Below are 18262 nucleotides of genomic sequence, written 5' to 3'. Positions count from 1 at the left end.
TTAATTAAAAAACCATTCCAAAGCAAATAAATAAAAAAGATTCTTCATGTAAGAACGAAATCGAAAGAAGCAAATATATATTCTTAGATTTACTTCTAAAATCAGATCTCTACAATTATATATAAAGTCACTTTGTGTGTGTGAGTTCCATCCTTATAGGTTCCGAAATGGCTGAGCTTATCGTTTACAAATTTAAAACAAAGCTAATTTATATGTCTGGTAGTGTTCTTAGATATGTTTTCTACAGAGATTTATTCGATAATTATCGAAAATCGAAAAAAAATCTGATCTTAAAAAAAGATTTTTTCGTTTATAGATAAAATAGAATTTTTACAGGGAAATATTTTACGTTAAACCGGCCAAAAGAGAAAATCAAATTTGAGGAAATCAGTTCTTCTTTTAAAAAAAATAAACAGATTGTTTATAGCTTAGTGGTAGAACATTGGACTACAGATCGAATGATCCCTGTTCAAGCCCGGGTGCCCTCACTGTGAAAGGATTTTGAGTGTGTATATATATATATATATATATATATATATATATATATATATATATATATATGTGTGTGTGTGTAAAAGTAAAATTGTCTGTGTGTGTACATTTCCCTACCAAACTACTCTGTCAATTTTCAGTCTACAGACTCGAGATTTGACATAAGGGGTATTGAGATTTGGGAAAATCTTTTTAATCAGTTTTCGACCAGAAATTTGGCTGTTAGAGATTTGACCATTGAAAACTCTACCAAACTCCTCCACCAATATTGGGTCTAAACACTTAAAATTTTAGATGTAGTTTTCTTGGACATGGATCTAACTTTTTAATTTGATTCGAGCCCAAAACAATAACTGTTACGAGGTAAAAATTGGGGTCAAATTAAAATAAATTTTAAAAATTGACCTCTACGGTCTTTACAAAATTACTTAGCCAGTTTTTGGTCTAAACATTTGAAATTTTACACAAAGTGTAATCAAGTATAGGGCAAGCCTTTGAATCGGTTTTTGGCCGAAATTTTGGCTGCCAGTGTGTCAAAATTAAAAAGATTTGATCCTTGCGTTGTCTAGCAAATTATTCAACCACTTTTGGGTCTAAACATTTGAAATTTTACATAAATGGTATTCAGACATGAAGAAAGATTTTTAAACAGGTTTTGGGTTAAAATTTGGCTGCCAAGAGATCAAAGAGTTAACTATTGCAGACTCTACCAAGCTCCTCCTCGAATTTTGAGTCTAAAAACTTGAAATTTTGGATATAGGTTACCAGGACATGAGTCAAACTTTTTAATATATATATATATATATATATATATATATATATATATATATATATATATATATATATATATGTATATATATAGTCTTTGAAGTTTTTAACATTTGAAACTATACAAAAAATTACTTTTTATCATTCGTTAAAAAACAATCTAGTCAGTAAGTCATTTAATCACCTGCAATCACTGCATCAACTCTTTCGAATTTACTATAATACCAATTTTTTTTATTTTTCAAGGGATCATCAGTTGTTTACCATGAAACACCGTTTCGGGGATTTAAAAACAAAACAGTATATTAGTTCATGGCTCCCCAGCAGTGTTGATCAAATACCACCACCCTTAATCTTAGGAAGAAGACATGTCACAAAATTTTTTTTATCCAATTTCCTATTCTTAATTACAATTACTAACCTTTTCATAGTATAAAAATGAATTTCTTACCTGTGCGATTCATCAATTTCCACATTTAAAATGGATTATATTTATTTGCTGTCCACTCATCAAAATGTGGCACAAGGCCGGAAAGTGGTAACCCAGCAGGCTCCCCTAAAGGAGGGGCACTCCTGCAATTTTAAAAATTGCCTGAGTAACCCCGTCGGCATTCCCCGGTCGGGGCGCCTCAGGCAACAAGCAATAAACTTGCCCCACCGGAAAGCCCAGTGGCAAGGCCTGGGAGGGTGGACCTCCTAGGTATTACCCAGGCGGTGTACCTCAGTCCAACAGGTGCTGGGCCGGTCTCCGGCCCCTCACCTGTTGGGCTGAGTGTCAAGTGACGGATCCTTGACTGGTACTATCAATTTGAAATGGATTATATTTATTTGCTGTCCACTCAGCAAAATGTGGCACAAGGCCGGAAAGTAGTACCCCAGCAGGCTCCCCTAAAGGAGGGGCACTCCTGCAATTTTAAAAATTGCCTGAGTAACCCTGTCGGCATTCCCCGGTCGGGGCGCCTCAGGCAGCAAGCAATAAACTTGCCCCACCGGAAAGCCCAGTGGCAAGGCCTGGGAGGGTGGACCTCCTAGGTATTACCCAGGGGTGTACCTCAGTCCAACAGGTGCTGGGCCGGTCTCCGGCCCCTCACTTGTTGGGCTGAGTGTCAAGTGACAGATCCTTGACTGGTACTATCCATTTGAAATGGATTATATTTATTTGCTGTCCACTCAGCAAAATGTGGCACAAGGCCGGAAAGTGGTAACCCAGCAGGCTCCCCTAAAGGAGGGGCACTCCTGCAATTTTAAAAATTGCCTGAGTAACCCCGTCGGCAATCCCCGGTCGGGGCGCCTCAGGCAGCAAGCAATAAACTTGCCCCACCGGAAAGCCCAGTGGCAAGGCCTGGGAGGGTGGACCTCCTAGGTATTACCCAAGCGGTGTACCTCAGTCCAACAGGTGCTGGGCCGGTCTCCGGCCCCTCATCTGTTGGGCTGAGTGTCAAGTGACGGATCCTTGACTGGTACTATCCATTTGAAATGGATTATATTTATTTGCTGTCCACTCAGCAAAATGTGGCACAAGGCCGGAAAGTGGTAACCCAGCAGGCTCCCCTAAAGGAGGGGCACTCCTGCAATTTTAAAAATTGCCTGAGTAACCCCGTCGGCATTCCCCGGTCGGGGCGCCTCAGGCAACAAGCAATAAACTTGCCCCACCGGAAAGCCCAGTGGTAAGGCCTGGGAGGGTGGACCTCCTAGGTATTACCCAGGCGGTGTACCTCAGTCCAACAGGTGCTGGGCCGGTCTCCGGCCCCTCACCTGTTGGGCTGAGTGTCAAGTGACGGATCCTTGACTGGTACTATCCATTTGAAATGGATTATATTTATTTGCTGTCCACTCAGCAAAATGTGGCACAGGCCGGAAAGTGGTAACCCAGCAGGCTCCCCTAAAGGAGGGGCACTCCTGCAATTTTAAAAATTGCCTGAGTAACCCCGTCGGCATTCCCCGGTTGGGGCGCCTCAGGCAGCAAGCGATAAACTTGCCCCACCGGAAAGCCCAGTGGCAAGGCCTGGGAGGGTGGACCTCCTAGGTATTACCCAAGCGGTGTACCTCAGTCCAGCAGGTGCTAGGCGGTCTCCGGCCCCTCACCTGTTGGGCTGAGTGTCAAGTGACGGATCCTTGACTGGTACTATCCATTTGAAATGGATTATATTTATTTGCTGTCCACTCAGCAAAATGTGGCACAAGGCCGGAAAGTGGGAACCCAGCAGGCTCCCCTAAAGGAGGGGCACTCCTGCAATTTTAAAAATTGCCTGAGTAACCCCGTCGGCATTCCCCGGTCGGGGCGCCTCAGGCAGCAAGCAATAAACTTGCCCCACCGGAAAGCCCAGTGGCAAGGCCTGGGAGGGTGGACCTCCTAGGTATTACCCAAGCGGTGTACCTCAGTCCAACAGGTGCTGGGCCGGTCTCCGGCCCCTCACCTGTTGGGCTGAGTGTCAAGTGACGGATCCTTGACTGGTACTATCCATTTGAAATGGATTATATTTATTTGCTGTCCACTCAGCAAAATGTGGCACAAGGCCGGAAAGTGGTAACCCAGCAGGCTCCCCTAAAGGAGGGGCACTCCTGCAATTTTAAAAATTGCCTGAGTAACCCCGTCGGCATTCCCCGGTCGGGGCGCCTCAGGTAACAAGCAATAAACTTGCCCCACCGGAAAGCCCAGTGGCAAGGCCTGGGAGGGTGGACCTCCTAGGTATTACCCAGGCGGTGTACCTCAGTCCAACAGGTGCTGGGCCGGTCTCCGGCTCCTCACCTGTTGAGCTGAGTGTCAAGTGACGGATCCTTGACTGGTACTATCCATTTGAAATGGATTATATTTATTTGCTGTCCACTCAGCAAAATGTGGCACAAGGCCGGAAAGTGGTAACCCAGCAGGCTCCCCTAAAGGAGGGGCACTCCTGCAATTTTAAAAATTGCCTGAGTAACCCCGTCGGCATTCCCCGGTCGGGGCGCCTCAGGCAACAAGCAATAAACTTGCCCCACCGGAAAGCCCGGTGGCAAGGCCTGGGAGGGTGGACCTCCTAGGTATTACCCAGGCGGTGTACCTCAGTCCAACAGGTGCTGGGCCGGTCTCCGGCCCCTCACCTGTTGGGCTGAGTGTCAAGTGACGGATCCTTGACTGGTACTATCCATTTGAAATGGATACATTTTTTAATTTATCAGTCTTGTATTTATAAGATTTGGATTAATCCATTTAACTACTTATCACCCTCACTATAATTAGTAGTTTTTATATTTACATTCTTATTTATTTAAAATTAGATATATAAAGGTTAAAAATATTTTATTTTTACATATATACATTTTTTTTTAATATATATAAATTTATTATATGTAATTATAAATACATTTTATACATTGCTAATATAGTTTTGGATTTCTTTTATTAATATAGTCTGGTTTATCTTAAACGATTCAAAAGCATCAGGATAACGAACAAATGCTTTATTTAACTGTTTAAATATTTTATTTTTATCCCCACCTTGTTTTATCATCCTTATTACTAAGCTAGAAACTGGTGGTATAAAATCTGTTAATTTTAGAGTAACGCGAGCTATTCTCAAAAACTCTGACATAATGGTTCCATAAAACACAAAAACAGGGCAGAATATATATATATATATAAAAACACAAAAACAGGGCAGAATATATATATATATATATATATATATATATATATATATATATATATACAAAAAACACAAAAACAGGGCAGAATATATATATATATATATATATATATATATATATATATATATGCACATCAAGTTATAAACATGGCACAGGGCCAGAGCAAAGCAGGGCTGAACTGCTAGTACACACACACACACACACACACACACACACACACACACACACACACACACATATATATATATATATATATATATATATATATATATATATATATATATATATGCTGCGTGTCAAATTATTAACGAGATAACATTTTTTCCCCCGTTTCAGAAACTTACCGGTAGTTTCCTATCAAAAGCTTCAGAAACGTTGGCAATGCTGTGCTGCGCCTACTGTGAAATTTTCGTATTGTTCCGCGCAATGTAAACAACTTGCCATTGTAATTGCTTAATCCACGGTATTTGAGGTGTGTCAAATTATTAACAAGGCAGTTTGTTTCGTCAATAAAATGAGTCGTAAAGGTAGGTTGATTAGTTCTGAAAAGCGTACTATTACAGAACAGCTAACAAAAGGTAAAACTACAATCGAAATATCGAAAATGATAGAAAGGTACCATCAAACTGTGAAGAACTTTGTCAAGGACCATACAAAGGTACGTAAGAGAGCTGATAAAGGTAAATCTAGAGTTGTTTCACGCCGTTCTCTACTCCAAATCAAACGTGAAATTGTCAAAAATCCTGGGCAAACAAGTCAAGAAGTCTTTGTACCAAGCCGGATTGAAGCAGGTCTCAAAAATACTCGATGTCGCCTTCTGAAAGAAATGGCAAAGTCTGTTAAGCCTGTGACAAAGCCTCCATTAAAGCAACATCACATATAAAACCGATAGAAATAGCAGAGAACAACATGAAAACGGATTTTTCCAAAGTTCTGTTCATGGATGAAATGTGTGTCACTCTTGATTGCCAAGCTGGCTTGAGCAAGGGATGGGTCCTAGATGGACGACATTGTCATCCGCGTTTAAGGCACCAACAAGGTGGTGGTGGGATAATGATTTGGGTTGGGATTATTGGAGCTACTTTAGTTGGCACATGGAGAGTGCCAGAAGGCATAAAAATGACGTCAAATGCTTACATAGCTTTTCTGAATGAGCACTTTGAACCATGGCTGAAGAAGCAAAGGTTGATGTTCAGAATAACCATTATTTTTATGCAGGATAATGCTCCCTCGCATGCAGCAAACAAAAGCAGAGTAATTGCAACAATTGGGGTTCTCTCGGCTACGGCAGATGGAGTGACCTGCAAATTCAACAGATTTGAACCCAATTGAGAACCTTTGGAGTATCATGAAGCGACGCCTCTATGCAAGTGGACGCCAATTTAAGAGCAAAGATGAGTTGTGGGATGCTCTCCAAGAGATATCGCGAGGAATAACTGTTGACGAAAACACAAATTTGACTAATTCTGTGGACCAACGTCTTTTACAAGTCATTCATAAAAAAGGACCGAATATCCCCTACTAATTATGTCAACGTAGAAATTGCTATGTAGTTATTGTGTTCTAAGGATTTTTTTTATTTCATGTAATGTTTGAACATTATTTAAGTAAACAAGTTATGGGTATATTGTGTTTTTTTTTCTCAATCTTGTTAATAACTTGACACACTGAAATCAACAGATATTCATATCTTCTGCCATAGGTTCGCTAATACTGCTTTAAATTCTTTTATTTTCTGACTGGAGTAGCTAAATAATATTGTAAGCGCTTTCCCAAAGTTTCATGGACTTTTATTCACTTGTTCCTTAAATATTAAAACCAAAAATATAAACTCGTTATTAACATGATACACAGTGTGTGTGTGTGTGTATATATATATATATATATATATATATATATATATATATATATATATATATATATAGCAAAAATGGCAATTAGTAGATATTAGAGAGTGCTCAATACTATTGCGGAGCAAATATGCATTTTATTTTTTATTACCGTTTTATCTGTTCAGTTACATATGTTTGGGTTGCCGGACCATATTTACGATCCAGCAGCCTCGTCAGACCTTACAGAAATGGCTATTATTATTTGGAAGAATGATTTTAAAAGAAATACGAGAGAAAAATAAAAAGAAAGGAAAAAAGAAAGAAGGGGAGAGAAAATAAGGGTTGGTGGAGATTGACAACAATTAAGTTTTGAAGTTTTAAATACATTAGATTTTAGTGTGCGTGGGGGGGGGTTAGCAAATTCAGTTAGGCGCTGGTGAGGATATAGTGATATAGGGAGGGGGAGAGGGGAAGATAAAAGGAAGGGGTAAGGGGAGGAGGAGGAGAAGGATTTCAATTTTGGGTTTTAAGATTTGTTTTTTATTAAAGTTGTTTAGCTATACACTTGAGTATATGAATTGATGGGAGGGAGGGAGAGAGAGAGAGAGAGAGAGAGAGAGAGAGGGGGGGGGTTATTGTACGTGTCACATGCATTTGGCAAGGGTACATTTTCGAACGCTCGCAGCGGCCACGGTAAGTCCAAACGTACATTCGACAATGAATTGTCTTAGGCAGTTAAGAGTGAATACACATGCCAATACACGCACATATACGCACACATACATACACATATAAATATATACATATATATTTTTTCTACAAGCCAATATAGCTTTACCCCCCCCCCATAATGAGCAAGGCAAATCCATACAGACCCCTAAATATCAAACCAGCAACATGTATTGACACATATTTTATCATGCGTCTACTTAAACTCCCATTATTAACTATACCCTTTTATTTATCCTAACTTTACTTTATTTACTTAGTATAAATAGACACATATCTATGCATATGTGTGTGTCTGTATATGTATGTATATATTTATGGATATGTATGTTAATATATAAGTGTATGAATGTACATGTACATGTGTATGTACATCAATATCTGACTGGAGATATGTATCTACACACACACACACACACACACATATATATGTTAGTATGTATATGTGTGTACATATATATATATATATATATATATGGGTATATGTGTGTATGTATATCTATATCTATATATATATATATATATATATATATATATATATATGTATGCGCGTGTGTGTGTATACATATACTATGGGTGTGTGCATGTGTGTGCATTTATAGGCATGTATGTTTCCACGTACATTGTGTATATATATGTATGTGCGTATGTGGTTGTGTGTATGCATGTTGATATATTTTTATATGTGCATGTGGATTATGTATATATATGTACATATATATGTATATATATATATATATATATATATATATATATATATGTATATATTTATATCTTCCCGTCTCTTCTTATTTTCTCTTCCATTTTTCTTTTTTCCTTTCTTTTTTTTTTCTCTCGTATTTCTTTTAAAATCGTTCTTCCAAATAATAATAGCCATTTCTGTAAGGTCTGACGAGGCTGCTGGATCGTAAATATGGTCCGGCAACCCAAACACATGTAACTGAACAGATAAAACGGTAATAAAAAATAAAACGTATATATATATATATATATATATATATATATATATATATATATATATATAGTAAGTTATAAAATGTATATGTTGATTAAGCTACACTGAATATTCCGCGTTTCATCCACTCTAGGATTCTTCAGGTTTATGCGCCAATTATTCGCGCATAAGCCTGAAGAATCCTAGAGTGGATGAAACGCGGAATATTAAGTGTAGCTTAATCGCCATATCCATTTTATAACTTACTAACTAGCTCTCCATACGTATTGAGCACTTTTGAAGTAAATACTTAAAGTTTACGCATAAATCTATACTTTCGTATATAAATATATGTGAGTAAAATTAAGTACTTATGTGTATATATATATATATATATATATATATATATATATATATATATATATATATATATATATATATATATATATATATATATATATATATATAACTCGTCCTTATCTGTATGCAACGGGAACTATACCATAACTTCTATTAAAATTAGACATCTGAAAGATGTCTGTCGGTTTGAAGCTGAAACTATACTAATACTTCTATTAATAATAGAAATGTCTATTAGTACGTCTGAAGTCGAAACTACAATACCGTTTCTATTATTTAATTTTATTTAATTTTATTTTATTTTACAAGGATATCGCCACTTCTTAAGGCTCAAATGGCAAACATAAGATAAGATTCATGTAAGGTGGTAGCGTACATTGTGTAGAATTGGGGTTATTTATGGGGACAGCTTAACAAGAACTTGTTTACATGTGTTATGTACAGAGCTGTGACAAGAGAATATTCTTATCCTTGTTTTGACTCTCGAGTATATATCCGAAAACCACACCCCTCCATCTAAAAACATATAAGATATTAGCTGATACATGCTTGAGGGTTATTAAAAAGAATATTCCTTGCCATAGCCCTAGTCATGAAGGTTACCATATTGTAGTCGGCCGGGGAGCAGGTCAGTTCATGTGAGCTGCGTTTAAGTTTAGGCACAGATATAGAATAGGGGAAGATTTTGGATAGTGGTTTTAGTTTGGCAAGAAAGGACCATAGATTAGAGCTCATATATACTAGCCGTGAAACTAACGATAGAGCAGAGACAGGAACGCAATGTTTTTTTTTTTGTGGGAAAGAGGTTGCAAAGAGGGAAAAGAAAATGGACATGAAGCAAGTTTTGAATTCATTCAAGGCAAGCAGGGGCACGTGTGGCAATAGTACTCTATTTTAGGACGTACTTGCCTCTTATACAGATAGAGGGATGCATCGGCAGTAAGATACCTACTTTAGCCGTAGAATAATGATCAAACCGACATTAAGTACCAGTGAAACACTAAATCAACATTTTTTTTTTTTTTTGCATAATTAATTTATGATGGGAGTATTTTTTTTTGTTTATTTTTTTTAACATCTGTTGACAAAAAATAATTTGTACATTCTCTTAAAAAAATCAAACTTTCTCTACTTTCACCTTACTATTTATAGTGTTCTTATAAAGCATACATCTTTTCTTTTTATAATAAAATATATATATATATATAATTATTTTTTACTATAATAATTAAATACCTACACATATATATATATTCGTAGTCATCGACATACAGTCCAGTTTCGTTGTATCACAACTCATTAGTGCCGCTAGACTAGCCGAGGATTGAACCTAGACCCATCGCGTTGACAGTCAGCAGTTCTACCGATCGACCACGGGATCTTGCCAAATGTCTATTTAAACAAACATTTGTTCACCACTTTTACAGTGCTAACCGCTTGTTTATAAACAAAGAGCGAGCGTCACATTTTTCAGCCAATTAAGTAGCGGGTGAGAGTATTTACTATAAGAATAACAGTAAAGCTACATTCCATGATCCAAATATACATAATTTTTGCAAGACATCTCCTCCAGCATGTTAAAATTTCGGTACATATTTTACGGGCCCATTTTGTCATGCAGAACCTATCGATTATTATTACTATGTAAATACCGAGTATTTTTGTGCATATACTATAGAAGTATTTTGCTTAGAAAGAAAATTTCGTGAGAAAGTTATGGTTATTACACCAACCAGTTACCACCATAGATAAAGACTACAATACGAAAAATGGGAAGGATCAAATGTAAATTTGATAGACTAAAACCGTCTATTCAATTTAACGAACTATGCGTATATATATATATATATACATATATATATATATATATATATATATATATATATATATATATACTTCGGAATAGTTTTTATTTAACAATCAGTGGTTATGTAAACGTGAGGTTTTATCATTCCTCCTCTTTTCTTCCCCCCCCCCCCGAACCAAGTCCCTATATCTTGTACACGACCTAACCTCAATTAAGCGACCGGTCAAACTTTATGATTCTTAGATTCTACTTGAAGAGATATCTATTTATTTTTATTTTTATAGAGATGTCTGTATGTTTAAGTGTGTGTATATATGTATATGTGTATATATGTATATATGTGTATGTATGTGTGTAAGTTGTATCTGTATATATATAACATATATATTGTGTGTAAGTGTTGAGTTTGTATATGTGTGTTCATGTGTATATTAGGATGAATAGGCACAAATGTCTCACCCCACCTCCTACCACTTACCATTACCTACTCTCCCTAACACTTCGCCACACTAAATATAATATAAGCTTCTAATGAAAAGGCTTCCACCAGACTTTGAAATTACTATCGGCTGGACCCAAAACAAATTTAAACAAGCACTTGCCCGATTCGGATATGTACACAGCTATGCGGATTACCCAGGATATAACTTGGAAATTATTACCAAACGGATGTAAAAAACGTATAATATGGATTTTACCAAACAAGTTGGATCAACAAAAACATTCATATCCTTTTTCTACAAATATTCCTGCTACAGGACTTCTGACAGATGTATTATTTTCACTTTGACTTTCCATGTCTCACTGACTTTAGCAAATAGGGTGCATACCTTTATAACTATTTGCTAATATTTTCACTCCTCTGATGAGATGGTAGACATCGAAACCCTATAGGTTAAGGAGATTAATTTTCTAAAACATTCTTTGTCTTGCTTAGAATAATAAAAATTCTTTGATATGAAACTCAACCAATTCATTTCATTTCAATGAGAGTTTTTTGAAATTCATAGAATTACAATTTAATATATATATATATATATATATATATATATATATATATATATATATATATATATTTGTGTTTGTATGCTATATAACTCTTCTAAAAAAACATCAATGCATTTTTTTTACACGGTGGTCACCACTTATCAAGGCCCGGAAGCCACTCAGGGATAAGGGTTATTGCAAGTACAGTACGTTAGTGTGGAGATTTATCGAAGTGTTTACTTAAGGGGGCGGCTTATTAGGAATTTGTTTACGTTGGACTTGAAGACATCCAGGTTGTAGTCAGGTGGGAAGCAGGCAGACGGAACAGAGTTCCATAGGCGTGGTTCTAAGAAAGAAGCTTTGTACAATAAAGTTCTACAAAATAAATGACACTATTGAATTATACTAATTTTTTCATCTACAAATCATTTATTTACTTAATTGGTCGAACAAAAATGTTATCATAATTTTCATAGTTACTTGCCTCCCCACGAGGCAAAGTTAGGCACAAGGCCAGCTTTTAATGTGGAGAAAATACAGTTCCCAAAAAGGGGCACTCTGGATATGAACAAAAATAAAAATTGTCTCAGTCATGAAGGATCTCTCCCTCATTGACCGAGGACAGAAAAGATAAAGCGCAGCATCCGAACAGATACTACACTGTGATTTTGATCCGTAGGTTAATGTTGCTATACTAATGTTATATATACATTAAAACCAATAATATTTAAAATAAAAATTAAAAAGTGACGTGCGTCGGCCGGGAGTCGAACCCGGATCGATTGCTTGGAAGGCAACCATGCTAACCGTTACACCACCGACGCTGGCCGAACATACTCTCAAAATTACTCTATATAATTTATAGTATGAAACTCTTTCGAATAATGCTGACTTTCCTTTTCGTTCTCGAATAAACACAAAACAACAAACGTCAGCATTTCTCAACGTAAAAGCGTTTAATTCATTTTCATTCAGCTGTTGCTCGTATAATCCAAATTAATGCGGGCAAATTTATCAGCCTTTTGCTTTCGAAGGAGGATTTTAATCGGAAAAGAAACTCATCCTCGACAAAGATTTATCCAACCATTGCGAGACTGACCCGGCTATTATAACCTTGAAGATTCTTTTTTTCAGGGCAGTAAAAAAAATTTTTCTAAATGGGCCTTATAAGAAGTGTACTCTGGCCTGCAGAAAATGTCTGGGCAGCCCCGTCGGCGTTTCTCGATAGCTGCGCCCCGAGAGATTAGCAATGAATTTACTCCTTCCACCAGGGAGAAGATAAAGCCTGCCATCTCAACAATTTGTCATAGATTTTATAAGAACCTTTCAATTAATACGGCGATACATATATATATATATATATATATATATATATATATATATATATATATGTATATTGCCCATATATATATATATTAATACATATATATATACATACAAATATATATATATATAAATATATATATACAAATATATATATATAAATATATATATATATATATATAAATATATATATACAAAAATATATATATATACAAATATATATATATATATATATATAAATATATATATATACAAAAATATATATATACAAATATATATATATATATAAATATATATATATATATACAAAATATATATATATATAAATATATAAATATATATATATATATATAAATACATATATATATATAAATATATATATATATATATATATATATATATATATAGGGAGAGAGAGAGAGAGAGAGAGAGAGAGAGAGAGTTGATACAAAGATCCTTCCTTATTTAAAACTAAATGCAAATTCCATGAACAAAGTTTCTTTCCTAGAAGTGTCCCTCTGCAACAGTAAAGTCCAATGTAAAGAATATCTTGTTGATCCTCTTAAATTCTACCGAATTTCTACTGATACCGCTCATTCCACTTGGTTTCATTGACTACCTTAGAAGCTTTAGACTTTATCCTCGAGTGGCCTCCAGGCTTTTATAATTGGTGACTACCTTATAAAACAAAAGTCTTTATAACACGCATATGCTCATCAACAAATGTATTTCTCTTTATTATTTATGTTTAACAAAACGTTTATTTGTTATTATCCCCATTGTGTATGTGAAAATTCCAGTATTATTTTTTATGTGCGTCGCCGCGTCGGTGAATTAATGAAAAAACCGGAAGTTTTACGTCCGTGAATTAATGAAAAACCGGAAGTTTTACACTTTACCTACGAATAAACGGAGATAAAAGTTTCTTCAAGTTTCGACATTTCCACATTGGGAGGATTTCTCAGTTTAATCAATAGATTTTGTTTTTGTTTTTGTTTTTACAATGAAATCAGCACTTATCCAGGCTCGAAAGTCACTCGAGGATAAGAGTAAATGAATGAAAGGCAGTAGTGTTGTAATCGTAAATCGTATAAATTCGATAAAATTTGATTATTTAAGGGGACGGTTCAACAAGAACTTGTTTACATTAGACTTGAAGGCTACCATATTGTAGTCGACTGGTAAGCAGGTCAGCAGAGCAGTGTTTCACAAGCGAGAAGCTCTAGGAAAGAAGCTTTGTTCATGGAATCTACTTTTAGATTTAGGCACAGAAAGACAGTGGGGAAAATTGTTGATAGTGGCTGTAGCTAGTCCAGTGTTTTTTGTGGAAGTTTGGCAAAGGAGGGACCATAGATTGGAGTTCAGCCGAACAGTAACACCTGCTGCCATGAAAATAACGATAGAACAGAGGAAGGCTTGCAACGTCTCTTCTGTGCGAAATAGTTTGCATGGAAGAGAAAAGAGCATCAGTTACTAGGTTTCGAAACCGGTTTTGAAACCTATCAAGGCAAGATAGAGCGCATCGTGCACCGAGCAGCTCCTGCCCAGATGTGACAACGGTATTCCATTTTAGAACGTATTTGGCTCTGATATAGATAGAGGAGTGCATCTGCAGTGAGTTGTAGAAAAGGTGGGCTTTTGCGCTAATGGTCTCTCCAAGTCAAATGAAGAATTTGGAAGAATAGCGATTATCCATATCGTCGTATTAATTGAAAGGTGCTTATAAAATCTATGACAAATTCTTGAGATGGCAGGCTTTATCTTCTCCCATGTGGAAGGAGTTAATTCAATGCTAATATCCTGAGGCGCAGCTATCGAGGAACGCTGAGGGGCTGCTCGGGCATTTTATGCAAACCAGAGTACACTTTTACTAAGGACCAAACCCCACTTTATTAGATATAAGTAAAGAAAAAGAATTTTGTTGTCCTAAAAAAAAAAAGGATCTCCAAGGTTATAATAATCGGGTCAGTCTCGAAATGGTTGGATAAATGTTTGTCGAGGATGAGTTTATTTTCCGATTAAAATCCTCCCTCGAAAGCAAAAGGCTGATAAATTTGCTCGCATTAATTTGGATTATACGAGCAGCAGCTGAATGAAAATAAATTAAACGCTTTTACGTTGAGAAATGCTGACGCTTGTTGTTTTATTCGAGAACGAAAAGCAAAGTCAGCATTATTCGAAAAAGTTTTATACTATAAATTATATAGAGTAATTTTCATATTATGCGCGGCCAGCGTCGGTGGTGTAACGGTTAGCATGGTTGCCTTCCAAGCAATCGATCCGGGTTCGACTCCCGGCCGACGCACGTCACTTTTTAATTTTTATTTTAAATATTATTGGTTTTAATGTATATATAACATTAATGTAGGAACATTGACCTTCGAACCAAGATCACAGTGTAGTATCTGTGTTCATGCTGCGCTTCACCTTTTCTGTCCGCGGTCAGTGAGGGGGAGATCTTTCATGACTGAGACAAACCCCTTACACACACACACACACACACACACACACACACACACACACATATATATATATATATATATATATATATATATATATATATATATATATATATATATGTGTGTGTGTGTGTGTGTGTGTGTGTGTACATATTCTTTCTAAGCGAAGCTGGAATAGGGCCGACCACTTCCCTAGATGAGTTCATAATTAACGGATACTCTAACTTAACATCTAAATCTGACCCCCAAGACCGCCATGGGCATGGAATATGTGCCTACATTAAAGATGGCTTCCCATGTGGCAAGGATATCTCTAGAGAAGATCCTAATTTACCCTATACGTGCTTCCGGGTTGCACTTGCTTACACCACTACATTTATATTTGCCCTCTAACGGCCCCATAACAGCGGGGTTACTATCTTTAACAGTATATCTGAGAAAATTGACCACATCATGTCTGCACATCCCTCGGCTAACATTCACATCTGTGGTGACTTCAACGTCCATAACGTGGAATGGCTGACCCACTCAAATAAGACAGACGATGAGGGGATGTTCTGTCATGATTTTGCCATTGCTTATGACCTCACCCAGATTGTTCGCGAGCCCACCCGTGTGCCCGATACTACAGGTCAGTATGCAAGCCTTCTAGACCTTTTTCTCTCCACTTCCCCTGAGGTATGTTCATGTTCCGCTCTTTCTCCTCTAGGATCCTCCGACCACTCCGTCGTATCAGTTAAGATAAAAATGAAATGTAATAAGCCCCAAGACGTACCCCTCCACCGTACTGTATAACGATACTCCATGGCTGACTGGGATAGCTTCCGTACATTCATATCTGATCTACCTCTGCATTCCATGTTTAAAAAGGATATGTCCTCTATAGTATCAGACCTGACGGAATGGCTAATTGTAGGCATTGACCGGTTCATACCATCTAAAAAATTCCAACAAAAACCTAACAGCCAACCATGGTTCTCTCCAGAATGTGCTGCTGCCATCGCGCACAGAAATCACTTTTTCCATAGCTACCAACGTAATAGATGCACTGAGACTAAAGCCGCTTTCAAGAACGCCAGCAACCACTGTAAAAGAGTAATAAAAAATGCAAGAGAGCTATATGCCCAGTCTGTTAAATCCAAGGTAGCTGATCAGCGGCTTGGTTCCCACCAGTTTTGGCAAATAACAAATAGGATCCTGAACAGAAGTGTGTGTGTTCTATCCCAACCATTATCAATGGACCTGAGGTCATCTCGCCAGCATCAGACAAGGCCAAACTATTTGCAAAGAACTTTGCAGCTAATTCTACCCTATGCGACGAAGGCCATCAACTCTTCATATTTCCTCCTATAACAGAACACGCTAGGTAACATACAAATATCTGTGCATAAGGTCGCCAAGCTAATCAAGAACCTTGATTCCAGTAAAGCAACAGACCCTGACGGCAAGCTTATTATAGTGTTAAAAAAGCTTCAACTAGAACTTGCTCCCATACTTACGAAACTGTTTAAGCACTGCCTTAAGGAGAAGTGCTTTCCGACTCCCTGGAAGACCTCATCAGTTTGTCCTGTATTTAAGAATTTAGGTGATAAGTCATCTCCCTCTCAGTACAGACCAATAAGTCTCCTGTGTGTCATGAGTAAGTTGCTTGAATCCATATTAAATAGAGAAATGGTCAACCACCTCAGCAAAAATAACCTTCTTAGTGACATGCAATATGGTTTCCGTTCTGCAAGATCTACCGCAGGTGTGCTAACGGTTATATCTCATAGGATTTCTTGACAAAGGCTTCCTTTCTAGGGCAATTGCTCTTGACATATCAAACGCCTTCGACAAGGTATGGCATAAAGGCCTACTTCACAAGATTTCCAGCTACGGTATCACTGGTAATGTTTTCTCAATCATTAAATCATTTCTCTCCGATAGGCTCATAAGAGTAGTGGTTGATGGTCAGAAATCAGAGGCCCATAGTATTAATGCTGGAGTCCGTCAGGGGTCCATCCTAGGCCCAACTCTTTTCCTAATCTACATCAATGATCTCCCTAAACACATACTTAAATCATTCGTTGACATCTATGCTGATGACACGACCATCTACAGCAACACATCAAAGGCTGTAAATGACAAAGTTCTCTCTGAATCTCTCTCCTCTGATCTCGAGCACGTGGTTCAATGGGGGAAGACGTGGCTGGTTACCTTTAATGCATCTAAAACCAAACTCCTATCTTTACATCATCAACGCTCTGATCCCCATCTGGCATCGATTGAAATGGATGGCTCTCGTCTAGGAGAAGCCCCATGTTTTGACAAGCTTCTGGGCTTGACCTTGTCTCCTGATCTGAAATGGAACACGTACATCAAGTCTGTTGCCAAGGTCGCTGGAAAGATGGTGGGATCCTTCTACCGCTCCAGAAGATATCTCACTACTGATGCAATTCTCTATCTATATAAAAGCCAAGTACGTCCAAGGATGGAATACTGCTGCCATATCTGGGCAGGAGCTGCTAAAAACAGCCTATCCTGCCTTGACAGAGTACAAAATAGACTTCGTGGCTTAGTGGGGGATGCCCTTTTCTCTTCCCTGCAACCTCTCTCCCATAGAAGAGACGTTGCGAGCCTATCTTTGTTTTATCGTTATTTCCATGGCAGGTACTCGTCTGAGCTCCAATCTCTAGTCCCCCTCGCAAATCTTTTACGAAAAACGCCCGTCTAGCTGAAACCACTGTCAAAAATTTCCCCCACTCTTTATCTGTGCCTAAATCAAAACCTAGATTACATGAACAAAGCTTCTTTCTTAGAACTGCACGCCCGTGGAGCTCTGTTCCGTCTGCTTGCTTCCCACCTTACTACAACCCGGATGTCTTCAAGTCCAACGTAAACAAATTCCTGATGAACCGCCCCCCTTAAGTAGACATTTTTATTAAACCCCCACACTAATATGCAA

General features: G+C 37.4%; 1 protein-coding gene and 2 non-coding genes across 4 annotated transcripts in view; 1 reads left to right on the top strand and 2 right to left on the bottom strand.

Annotated features, from left to right (window-relative positions):
* LOC145256500 (soluble guanylate cyclase 88E-like) overlaps window positions 1–18262 on the bottom strand; it is a 957444-nt gene that overhangs the window by 653383 nt on the left and 285799 nt on the right. The gene's annotated exons all lie outside the window — the stretch shown is intronic.
* Trnag-ucc (transfer RNA glycine (anticodon UCC)) lies at window positions 12289–12360 on the bottom strand. Its single transcript has one exon. It is a non-coding gene; the product is annotated as a tRNA-Gly (tRNA).
* Trnag-ucc (transfer RNA glycine (anticodon UCC)) lies at window positions 15093–15164 on the top strand. The gene has a single exon. It is a non-coding gene; the product is annotated as a tRNA-Gly (tRNA).

The sequence above is a fragment of the Euprymna scolopes genome, chromosome 32 (assembly GCF_053919585.1).
Source record: "Euprymna scolopes isolate OS-2025 chromosome 32, ASM5391958v1, whole genome shotgun sequence".
NCBI classification, from domain to species: domain Eukaryota; kingdom Metazoa; phylum Mollusca; class Cephalopoda; order Sepiida; family Sepiolidae; genus Euprymna; species Euprymna scolopes.
This window is presented reverse-complemented; position numbering and strand designations above follow the sequence as displayed.